Genomic DNA, 12516 nt, shown 5'->3' with positions numbered 1-12516 from the left:
ATGAGCATTCCAAAGTGGGTACTAGCTTTCTTGTTTTAGCATTCTCTGCCCCTGCCTATTACCAGAGAGCAGGCTGCCCCTACCAAGAGGATGGTAGTAACTAACTTTGTGCTATGAACATGAATCTTTGGCTATAAAGCCAATTCTCACTTTCACCATAAAGCATTTCTAGAAAAAGCCCTGGGGAGCAGGTATTATAAAAATAAGTAAATAAATAAAAAGCCTGGATGGCATCCCTGTGTACTGTATAGCCTATCATTACTCTCTTTTACCACAGATGGTACTCCTGTGTGAAGAGGGCAAAATGCCAGGGTTCCGTGGGCTGGTGGAAACCAGGAATCAGCAGTTAAAACTGAAGGTGAGTGGCTCAAGATGAAAAATAGAATACAGTAATAGCTCTAGTAACAAAGAGGCTATCTCAACATTCTATTTTACAGTGACAAACTTTGTTATCATCAGTGGTAAAAATGACAACAGGAGCTCTAAAAATGTGTTCCAGTAAAATCTGTGTGGGACCCTGCAGGAGTTCAATCAAACGCATCGGCTGATTTAAGCTTCACCTAAGGATGTCCTGAGTGAGGACCACTCAGTGTTTCCAATCTGCCCCCTCATCCCCACCAGGAAAGGCAGGCTGTTGCTATTAACTGGCTGCTCAGCCATCTTGGCTTATGTGTGTTGCAGGAACATGCCTGCCTCACTCGCCAGGTGATTTCAAGACTCTGGCAATAGGCTCAGGCATGTATTTTGAGACACCTCTAGGATATTCTTGATCTGACACCACCTCCTCCTCTTCAGGCTGCATGAGTCCAGGGAAAGGAAGACTACTCTCCCAAAGCCTCTGCTGCCACTCAGGGTACACTAAAAAGCAGCTTTGTTCCAGATAATTTTCAAATTGAGATATCACTAATAGAGGTGCAATTTTCAGCACAGCCAATGAAACAGACCAATAAAATTTAAGTAAACAAAAACAGGGTCTGCGTGTGTTTAGTTTCCTTAGTGCAGCTGGCTTGTGACTGACCTCTGTAAACATCCCAATTTTTTGTCTTAAGAGCATTGTAATAAGCACATAAGAACTCCTAGATAGTATCTCAATGACTTCTATTGGACTCAAAGATTTCCCAAAGCCAAGAAATAGCTTCTGATGTCAGCTTCCATCCATTCATTAAATATTTATTCAGTATACTGACCTAGGAATATAAAGAGAAAGAAAGTTTCTGTCTTCATGAGACTCAGTCAATGGAGAAAAACTAGTGAACAGATTACAAAACAGTGTGAGAATAAGAGTAGGGTAAGCACAATAGTACTATAGAGACAGAGAGCTGGAGCAGTTAATCAAGATGAGGGGGTAAAGAACAATTCCCAGACATATACTCAGGTCACACCTGAGCTGACTCCTGAAGGAAAAGTAGGAGGTAATCACACAATAGAAAGGGAATGGGGAGGCCCTGGCTGGATAGCTGGTTGGAGCATCATCCGGAAGCGCCAGGTTGCCAGTTTGATCCCACATCAGGGCACATATGGGAACAGGGATTGATGTTCCTCTCTCTCCCCCCTTCTTCTCTCTCTCCAAAATCAATAAAATAAACTTTTTTTTTAAAGAGGGAACAGGCCAGAAGGAACAGCATTTGCAAAGGCATAACAAGTTGAGTTAAAGATGGCAATTTTTTTTTTAGTGAGAGGACAGGAGATAATGAGACACAAATGCCCTGACCAGGATCCACCCAGCAACCCCCGTTGCAAGCCAATACTCAAATCAATCGAGCTACCCTCAGTGCCCAGGCCAACACTTGAACCAATCAAGCCACTGGCTGCAAGATGGGAAGACAGAAAAGGGGGAGAGGGAGAGGAAGAGAAGCAGATGGTCTCTTCTCATGTGTGCCCTGACCAGAGATTGAACCTAGGATGTCCGCATGCCAAGCAGAATATCCACTGAGCCAACCATCCAGGGCTGGCACTTTTCCTAAAAAAAGATTTCATTTTATTTATTTTAGAGGGGTGGGTGAGGTCGAGGGCAAAAAGCAGAAAGCATCAACTTGTAGTTGTTTCTCATATGTGCCTTGCCTGGGGTTTCGAACCAGCAACCTCAGCATTCCAAGTTGATGCTTTATTCACTATGCCACCACAGGTCAGGCAAAGAGGGCACTTTTTATGAGCAAAAGCCAAGTGCAACTGGGAGGTAGTTCACTGGGATGCAGCATGGTGAGTAAAAAAAGAAGTGATGAGGCTAGAGAGGTAAACAAGAGCTAGATCATGAAAGGCCTTAAAGGCCATAGTGAGTAACATGATCAGGCATGTGCTTTAGAAACACTACTTCTGGCCCTGGCCAGTTGATTCAGCAGTAGAGACTCAGCCTGGCATTTGGAAGTCCCAAGTTCCATTCCGGGTCAGGGCACACAGGAGAAGCAACCAGCTGCTTCTCTACCCCTCTCCCTCCTCTCTATCTTCCCCTCCCATAGCCACTGCTTGAGTAGTTTGAGCAAGTTGGCCCCAGGAGCTGAGGATGGCTCCATGGCCTCACCTCAGGCGCTAAAATAGCTCAGTTAATGGGCAACAGAGCAGTGGCCCCAGATGGGCAGAGCACTGCCCCACAGAGAGCTTGCCAGGTGGATCGGGGTTGGGGCGCATGTGTGAGTCTGTCTGCCTGCCTCCCTGCCTCTCACTTAATAAAAAGAAAAAAAGGGGAAATAAACACTATTTTGGCAGCAGTTTAGGGAATAAATTAAAAGGGAAAAGACTAGAGGCAGAGAGAATACTGGGGAAGTACGGTAATACAGATGAGAAATCAAAAGTTCTTAATTATAGAGGACAGACTTGAAACATCAAAATAGTTGAATGCCCAGGATTAAATGACTGATTAAATATAGGAAAGAAGAGAAGTGAAGTATGATTCTCTAACATGTTTGTTTTTGGATTAAACACTGATTTTCAGGTGCTATGGTATGAAGCACAACAGAAAAGTCTGGACTGGATAATTGGGAATCATCTGCACTAATGATTGAAGCCACAGTAGAATCAAGATGATCGATGTTTCAGGATGGCTGCCTACCCAACAGCCATTCTTCCCCTTCTTTCTTTCCCTTAATTTGTTTGGATGTTGGAGCAGTGGAGTATGAGATACCCTTCCTCAGCCTTAGGGTATGAAAACTGATCAGCCTAAGGGATGTGGGCATTCCATTTCCCTTGCCAGTAAATGAGTCACAAATGGTCATGTCCTAATTCTAGCCAATAAGATGTGAGCAAAGTCTCCTGAGAGCATCTGGGGAAGTTTTCTACAGTCTTACAAAAGGACGTATGGCAATGTTCTCTTGTTCAGCTTTGGATGTTGGTAGATATAGAAAGATAAGATACCAGAGTAATCTTGAGACCAGGAAGGGATAGACAAAAGAATTCTACAATGCTGGAGGAGAAAAAGGGAAAAAAGCTTGGGTCCCTAAAAATACTGTCAAGCTGGTGGATTAAAAGCAAACAAACAGGCCCTGGCTGATGGCTCAGTGGATAGAGCATCGGCCCAGCAATGGACATCCTGGGTTCAATTCCCAGTCAAGGCACACAGGAGAAGCAACCATGTGCTTCCCTTCCTCTTCCTCTCTCCTTTTCCTCTCCCTCTTCCCCTCCCACAGCCAGTGGCTCGATTGGTTTGAGTGTGGCCCTGAGTGCTAAGGATAGCTAGGCTGGAGCACATCAGCCTCAGCCACTAAAAATAGCTCAGTACTTAAGCAGTGGCCTAAGATAGGGTGGCAAGGTGAATCCTGGTCAGGGTGCATACAGGAATCTGCCTTGCTATCTCGAAAGAAAGAAAGGAAGGGAAGGGGAAGGGGAAGGGGAAGGGGAAGGGGAAGGGGAAGGAAAAGGAAAAGGAAAAGGAAAAGGAAAAGGAAAGGAAAAGAGGAAAACAAAAAAGAAGTGCTGAAGTGCTCTGTTGCCTGACCACTTTGTGGGGCAGTGGATAGAGCCTTGACCTGGGATGCTGAAGTCTTAGGTTTGAAACACCAAGGTGGCCAGCTTGACTGCAGGCTCATCATCCAACTTCAGCGGGCTCGCCAGCTTGAACCCAAAGGTCACTGGCTTAAAGCCCAAGGTCACTGGCTTGGCTGGAGCCCACCCCTCCTCAAGGCACGTATGACAAACAATCAATGAACAAATAAAAGTTATGCAACTATAAGTTGATGCTTCTCATCTCACTCCCTTCCTTTTTCTCTCTCACACAAATAAAGTGCTCTATCTCTAGATGACTTCGTGTGTGTGTGTGTGTGTGTGTGTGTGTGTGTGTGTGTGTGTTAGAAAATATACATAACACAGCCTGACCAGGTAGTGGCACAGTGGATAGAGCGTAGGACTGGGATGCTAAGGACCCAGGTTCGAGACCCCAAGGTCGCCAGCTAGAGCGCCAGCTCATCTGGTTTGAGCAAAAGCTCACCAGCTTGGACCCAAGGTTGCTGGCTCGAGCAAGGGGTTACTCGGTCTGCTGAAGGCCCGCAGTCAAGGCACACGTGAGAAAGCAATCAATGAACAACTAAGGTGTCACAATGCACAACGAAAACTAATGATTGATGCTTCTCATCTCTCCGTTCCTGTCTGTCCCTGTCTATCCCTCTCTCTGACTCTGTCTCTGTAGAAAAAAAAAAAAAGAAAATATATAGAACACAAAATTTGCCACTTAAACCATTTTTAAGTGTACAATTCAGTGGCATTAAGTACATTCACATCACCACCATCCCTCACCAGAACTTTTTCATCTTCTCAAACAGAAACTCTATACCTATTAAACAAGAACTTCCATTCCTTCCTCCCCTCTGACCCCATCTCTGGCAACCACCATTCTACCTTCTGTCTCTGTAAATATGACTCCTCTAGGTACCTCATATAAGTGGAACCACACAACATGTGATCTTCTGTGTCTGGCTTATTTCACCTAGACTTCTTGCTATATGCTGCAATAAATCCTCTTTTTGTATGAGCCACAGGTGTGTTTTCTGTCTCTGGGCAAGTGATACATCCTAACTGATATATCTAGGGAGAATGTATATGGTGGGACAAAAGAAAAGGCCAAAGGCAGAAACCTGGGGCACATCACCATTTAAACCAGTTGGCAGAAAAGGAGATCAAGAAATAAAGTAAGAAGAAACTTGTAGCCCTAGCCAGTTGGCTCAGTGGTAGAGCATCGGCCCAGTGTATAGATGTCCCATGTTCGATTCCCAGTCACGGCACACAGCAGAAATGCCCATCTGCTTCTCTATCCCTCCTCTTCTTGCTTCTTTCTCTCTCTCTTCTCTTCCTGGAGCCATGGCTCCATTGAAGCATGTTGGCCCCGGGCACTAAGGATGGCTCCATGGCCTTTGCCTTAGGCACTAAAAAATGGCTCCAGTTGCAAAGGAGCAAGGGCCTCAGATGGGCAGAACATCACCCCCACTGGGCTAGCCGGTGGAACCTGATCAGGCCACATGTGGGAGTCTGTCTCTGCCTCCCATCCTCTCACTGAATTTAAAAAAAAAAAAGAGAGAGAGAGAAAGAAACTGAGAGGTAGAAAGAGAATCTAGAGCAGGGGTCTCAAACTCGCAGCCCGCCGAACAATTTTGTGCGGCCCACAGACTAATCCATGAAGTTCAAAATATTTTGGATAAAATTAAGTAAGCCTAGGGGCCTACTTGTATTTTTCATTTCTCTAGCACCCTAGCTAGATATTAGCTTAGTTAACAGCAGTTGTGATGCGAACTACAGTTTCTGGTCATTTTGTGACACTGAGTAAACTGCATGTACGATTGTGCTTGTTGTACTGATTTTTTTTTTGTTTTCAACTGCAGTGAGAAAAGTGTTGCGTAACAGTTGCCTTTTGTAGATCTAGTGCGGCCCGCCGAACGGCTGTGATCTTGCTCTGCGGCCCACATGCTGAGTTGAGTTTGAGACCCTGATCTAGAGAATAAGACATCATAGACACCAATCAAGAAAGAACATTAAAAAAGGAAGGAAGGTCAAAGGCTGTAGAAAGGTCAAATTAAGATAAACCTGGCCAGGTAAATTAGTGCAGTGGTCCCCAACCTTTTTTGGGCCACAGACTGGTTTAATGTCAGAAAATATTTTCACGGACCAGTCTTTAGGGTGGGACAGATAAATGCACAAAATAAAATTATGCGACCGGCATAAAAACTGTGGTATGTTTAAATATAATTGTCAAACTTACAAGACAAGCGTCAAGAGTGAGTCTTAAACGGATGTAAAAGAGGGAATCTGGTCATTTTTTAAAAATAAAACATCGTTCAGACAAATATAAATAAAACGGAAATAATGTAAGTTATTTATTCTTTCTCTGTGGACTGGTACCAAATGGCCCACGGACCAGTACTGGTCCATGGCCCAGGGATTGGGGACCACTGGATTAGTGGATCAAGTATCATCCCCATGTGTGCTGAAGTCACAGGTTCCACCCCCAGCCAGGGCATGTAAAAGAAGCAATGAGTACACACCTAAATGGAACTAAGTGAAACAAGGAGTTGATGCTTCTCTCTCTCTCCCCTTTCTTCCCTCTCTCTCTCTCTTCCTTCCCCTCTCTCTCAAATCAATGGAAAAATTAAATATATATATATATATATTGAATTTTGCTAGTGGGCAACCAAGGATGACCTTGTCACAAATTAAAACATACTATCTAGCTGCCTGATCTGTGGTGGTGCAGTGGATAAAGCGCCGACCTGAAATGCTGAGGTTTCACCAAGCCTGGTTTGAAACCCCAGGCTTGTCTGGTCAAGGCATATATGGGAGTTGATGCTTCCTGCTCCTCCCCCCTTTTCTATTTCTTCTCTCTAAAATGAGTAAAGTCTTTAAAAAATATTTTAAAGAAGAAAAACATATCTAGCTAAAATGAGGCTCCACTTAACTCAATTATTGGTGTATAGGCTCAGGCTAGTTTACTTTCTAGCCCAAGAAGAGACTCCAGTGCAGGATAACCTGGAGAAGGCCACACTATACACAAAAAAGGATCCTAAATTGCCATGACTGATGGAGACCTTGTGAAGGCTCTTGTTTTCCCATGGACAATACTCAGCAAGTGAGTCAAAACAAAGCATCAGGTCTGTTTCAGAATAAATGGCCTACCCAAATAAAAGTGACCAGATTAGCCTGACCTGTGGTGGCGCAGTGGATAAAGCGTCGACCTGGAATGCTGAGGTTGCCAGTTCAAAACCCTGGGCCTGCCTGGTCAAGGCACATATGGGAATTGATACTTCCTGCTCCCCCCCCCCTTTTCTTTCTTTCTCTCTCTCCCTCTTCTCTAAAATGAATAAATAAAAATTTTTTTAAAAAGTGACCAGATTTAAAGAAAACTAGACTCATTTGATTCTTTGGGACATTCTGTGGTACTGCTCTCTAATCAAAGCTTTCGGTTTGCCCTAGTCTTAAAATCTGACCAGCTACAACTTCTCCATCTGCTGATATTCAATGGCTGTTCCAATGCCCACATCTATAGCCTTGAATATCAGAAACACTATACTTTACTAATTACAAAATTACTGAAATTCCATGAGTAGTCAGCTTAAGGTTCTAATAAACCTTTGCCCCCAATCTGGTCCCAGAGCACAGGTCAAGATGGAGCTTTCAGCAAACAGATGAAACAGTAAGCCAGGATTTGGACAAGCCCAATATTGACAGAGCGCTCTAAGGGTACAAGACAGGAACTGACCACCTTGGGGAATCAGAGCTGTTTGTGATCCCTTATCACCTCAAACACATTTCTACTCTAGGACTCACCACTGTATGTTTTATTCTCATGTTTGTTTCACTCTCCAGAGCTATTACTTCCCAAATAATATACCTTTAATGCATTACAGGGCAGCTGGAGATACTGATTCCGTCAGTCCTGTACGGCTAGGCGTGGCTTGACGTGGCCAGGTGCTTAGGCTAGCCACCCCAGGCTTCAAGCAGCTCTGTCTGTTCCACTCTTACCATTTTCGGTGTATGCCATGATGGGGAAAAGTTCGGGAAGTACTTCACTATACTATGAGCCCCTTGCCAGCAGGGACCATGCCTTACTTATATTTCATGTCTCCAGCATCCACACTGTAACCTATAGTTAGTGATTTGACATTCTTGTTGAGAAGCACAGTACTACTGATGGTAGCACAGTACTACTGATATGAGGTTGAGGAAGACACTCCTCTTTAGGTAATCCCCAATCCTTTTCCTGTATCTGACAAATTTAGGAAGTCATTTCTTTCTTCTCAGAGCCCTAGGGTTCCTTGGATGAGATTCAGAGGCTGCCTGGGGGAAGAAAGAAATCATATGAAAGGCTCTAATTATGCTAACTCTCCTCCACCACCAGAGCAAGTCCACTTTTACCCATTTTATGTATTAGACTTCAAATAAGATTTTACATAAGGTAATGTTTGATTGCTTTAAAAAAATGTGTGTGTGGAGGGGGAGCAAAAACCACCACAACAGAGAGCAAATGTTCTCCTGCATTCTACTCATGTGAAAGTATAAACATTCACACTGGACACTCTTGTGTTTAAGCTCATAAAGGAAGAGTTATTCCTTACCAATAATGGGAGAACTAAAAGGTAGTACCATGAGATCTATGAAACTCATCATTTCATCTTTCTTTGGGAATATGGTGATAATGGTGGATCCCTGAAATCTCAGCCATTTCCTTTCTGGTCCATACGGTGCAGCAGATTCTTTGCAGAAGTCCATGACAAAGGTCTAACACGGGCATGGAATCCCTTTCTCAGTTCTTACCCAGACAACAATACAAAGCCTTTAAACATTTGTGGAACTCTTTCCAAATGCTCCCCCTATCTTTTCATTACCAAGAAGCTTTATCGGTACTCGACCTGTATTTGTGACAGATGTTGGAAAAGGTATAGTTACACAGATTATCATAACTCAGGACCTTAATATAACACATTCTGAAACATACTCAGAGGCAGACATTTAAAGCAGACAGGACTAAAAATGAAAAGTGGTCCAGAAAATGGAGGATGTTGAAATGCTCATAAATACCTAAAATAATAGGACCCACAGATCTTAATCCTGACCTAAGGCAGTCGGGTGCACCTTTCTGGAAGAGTCAACCATTACCTCAGAGTTGTGCTTTTCTTTTTTTTTAAACCTTTATTTATTTTTTAAATTTTTATTTATTCATTTTAGAGAAGAGAGAGAGAGAAGTGGGGGGAGCAGGAAGCATCAACTCCCATATATGACTTGACCAGGCAAGCCCAGGGTTTTGAACCGGCAACCTCAGCATTCCAGGTTGACGCTTTATCCACTGCGCCACCACAGGTCAGGCTTTTTTTTTTTTTTTTAACATGAACACTATTCTCAAGCCCCCACATCCTCACCCAAGCTGATGGCTCAGAGCCCCTGCCTTTCTCCAGCTTCACCTCCCACTCAGGCAACAGGAGCTGCCTCTGTGAAGCTGATGCTGAAATGCTGAAAAAAGACTTCACTGCTGCTCATAAGCCTCCACCAGCACAGAAAGTCATGGTAACAGCCATCCCTCTACACAGGCACCTCAGGGGTAAGCTGTTCTTTGGTAAAACTTTAAGGCAGCCCCAAGTGCTCATATTATTATTACCATTGTGATGATGATTATTAAAAGCAGTTAACATTTATTTGGGGCTTACTGTGGGCTTTGTACAATACTAAATGTTTTATGTACGCTAGCTCATTCAATTCTCAGGCCAAGTCTATGAAGTCGATGCTATCATTATCACACTCTTCACGAATGAGGAAAATAAAGCTAAGAAAGGAGAAGTCATTTCACCAAAATCATGCAACTAGTAATAGCAGAGGCAGGATTTGAATCTAGTTTTGTCTGATTCCAAGGTCCATACTCTCAATTACTGTATCATTTTGCCTCTAAATTCACCTACAACAAAAATCATGAGGAGCGCCAAACAGCAATACACTTTCAGTCTCAAGCTCTTGGCATCCATTTCTAAAGATATACAGGGAAGCAAATTCCACAATTTCCCTCAGTTATTTACTCAGCTTTAACAAACTTGGTTTTAAAGAAGTTCCTTCTTCTAACCAACAAATCCCGCCCACTGTCCTCTGAGTCCATTTCCTCTTATGACTCCAGTGGAAAAGAGTAGCAGAGATGAGCACACACAATATAACCCTTTGTGCACTTGTCTTCACTTCCCTTCTTTCCAGCCTGCTGCCTGCCTGGCTGCCTTTATACTTGCATTCTGTTTAATAATAGCCGCTACAATTCAGGAGCACTAATTCTGTGCCAGGCACCACATACATACATTGGCTCCCTCCTGGCAGACAATCCTTTGAAGGACTTACAGCTAATGGAGAAACCCCTTTGCCCAAAACAGGGGAGCAGGATATCTGAGATTTGAGATAAACAATGACTCTGTAGTCTAGTAATATTTTTCTTTTTGGGTTTTAGTTTCCATTATCCACGCCTGTTTTGTACTTCTTAGGAAGGTGGAGAAACCAAGACTTCTTAATCACAAAGGCCTTTAGCTATTTTGCTCAGCTATCTCCAGGAACTCTCCCTAACAGCCAAGGCATCTCTTTCTCCTTAAACAGGAATCAAAAAGCTTGTTGAACAAAGGCCTGACTTGGGGGGTGAAGGGTGAATGCACAATGTGGTGTACAGATATGTGTTATAGAATTGGGCACCTGAAAACTGTATAATTATTTTAATTAGTGTCACCTAATAAATTCAATAAAAAAAAACGAAACTTGTTGAGTCCTACCCATTCACACCCTGTATTCATCATGACTGCCCACTGTGTGGAAAGGCCTTGCGGGAGATGAAAGATGAGCTCCAATTCCTGCACCCCAAAATGTTTATCTCTTTAGAAAAGCAAGATATGCACATGAAAATTTTGACTATGCGAAGGAATAATTTTATACTAGGAGGCAGAAAGCACGTGAATGTGTGATACATGGGGCCCCTTTCCAGATGAATCCAAGATCAATGATTCATTCTATGAAAAAGTCAACCCAATTGATCAACTTCTTTCTTAGAATGAGCTTTTTTTAAAGACATGTTATTGAAACTCAAGTCTAATATGCAATGACCAATTCACTGCCCCACTGCAGTCATAGCAAGTGGAAACATCCCAAAAATAAGCTCAAGACAAAACTGCAGCAAATTAAACACAATGAAGGAAGTATGCAGAGACTCATTCTCTCCTGTTGCACTGACCCAAGCAATCAGACTCCTGCAGCATATCTCCTACCAATAAAACTTTCATGCCATAGACCAAGGGTGACCCAATCCAACAGCAGCAGAGACAGGTTTTAAGTTTCACTTCTCCCTCACCCAGATGACCTCACTATTTCTTCTCACTCCTGACCACATACCACACTCCTCCTGGCCTGGCCAAAGGGAGACCGGCAGTAATACAATCTAGAAAAAAGGAAACTCTCCCAAAAGAGGAGCTACCACTTTGCTAATCAAGATGCCTGTTTCGACGGGGAACTCCACCTCCCCCTCCTTTCCTCAAACACTGGTGTAAGCAATGGCTCCATTTTCTGTTCCGGGAATCCTGGTACTTCCTAGAGAAAGAAAGCGGATTGGAAGACACAAACTCAGAGCCAGCGACAAGACGCTCCCTTCTCCTCTGAGACCGCCCCCGCTTTGCCTGGGGGAGGAAGGCACCACCTCTTTTCTCCGAAGCTAGATCAGATACCCTCCCCCTTCTGCCTCCTCTCCTGCCGCTCCCCACCTGCTGCCCTCTTCCAATATGCTGTTCCCAAGACTCGAAAGCGCAACCTCTACCAGAATAGTGCCCCTTGGGTGCTCTACTAGCCTGCCTTGCCGGCTACCCCCTAAACACCTCCCCATGCACCCCTGTCCCATAAGGGGAATGGGTGTCAACACAGCAAGGCTTCTCTCTGGTCTCTTATTACTAACGTGGAGGGAAAGAGGGAGTAAAAAAAAGCAGCATCCCCAGCCCTTTAAGGAAAAGGACACAAAACACCCATCACCGCCCCCGCACCACCTCTTCCTGGACTGCTCTCCTTCTCAATTCCCGACAACTCCAAAGCCAGCCCACCTTCTGCAGGCGAGGTGAACCTAACTGCAGCCCAGGTCGCCCCCTTGTGCGAGGCGGAGGACAAATTCGTCTGAGCCCCCAACCCCCACCCCAGCTCCGCGTCCTTCAAATGCGGGGGCAGGCGTGAGGCTGGCCCAGAGCCCCCTCTCCCATCTCTCGGGTCGAAAGGTCCACACGGACCCAAGCCTGGCAGTGCCCAGCATGGGGTTCTATGTCCTCAGCCCCGACCTCGAGCCTCTCTAATGGGGCCCGCCTTCCCTTCCCTCCCCAGCTCCTCACCTGTTCCGGCTTCTAAGCTCCGCCGCTGCGGCCGCCGCTTCCGCCCCCGCAGGTTCCGCTCGGCTCTCGCTCAGGTCCCTCCGGCTCCCTCAGCCGATCTGCTCCCCTGGCCCAGCTCCCCGATTGCCTTCTTCCTTCCTTCTACCTAGCACCGGAAGCCGCGACAGCGACAAGAGCTGTGCGGCGCACCCATACCCCCAGACCGGTATACTTCCCACCTCCTCGA

At 44.8% G+C, this 12516-nt stretch overlaps 1 protein-coding gene across 1 annotated transcript in view; it reads right to left on the bottom strand.

Moving 5' to 3' along the window:
- The window catches only part of ARF3 (ADP ribosylation factor 3), a 23911-nt gene extending 11395 nt beyond the window's left edge, over positions 1-12516 (bottom strand). The window contains exon 1 of the mRNA XM_066257981.1: positions 12291-12516. The gene's annotated coding sequence lies outside the window, so the exon portion shown is untranslated. The remainder of the gene's footprint in view (positions 1-12290) is intronic.

The sequence above is a fragment of the Saccopteryx bilineata genome, chromosome 2 (genome assembly GCF_036850765.1).
Source record: "Saccopteryx bilineata isolate mSacBil1 chromosome 2, mSacBil1_pri_phased_curated, whole genome shotgun sequence".
Lineage (NCBI taxonomy): Eukaryota > Metazoa > Chordata > Mammalia > Chiroptera > Emballonuridae > Saccopteryx > Saccopteryx bilineata.
Note: the sequence above shows the minus strand (reverse complement) of the source record. Positions and strands in the feature narration are given on the sequence as shown.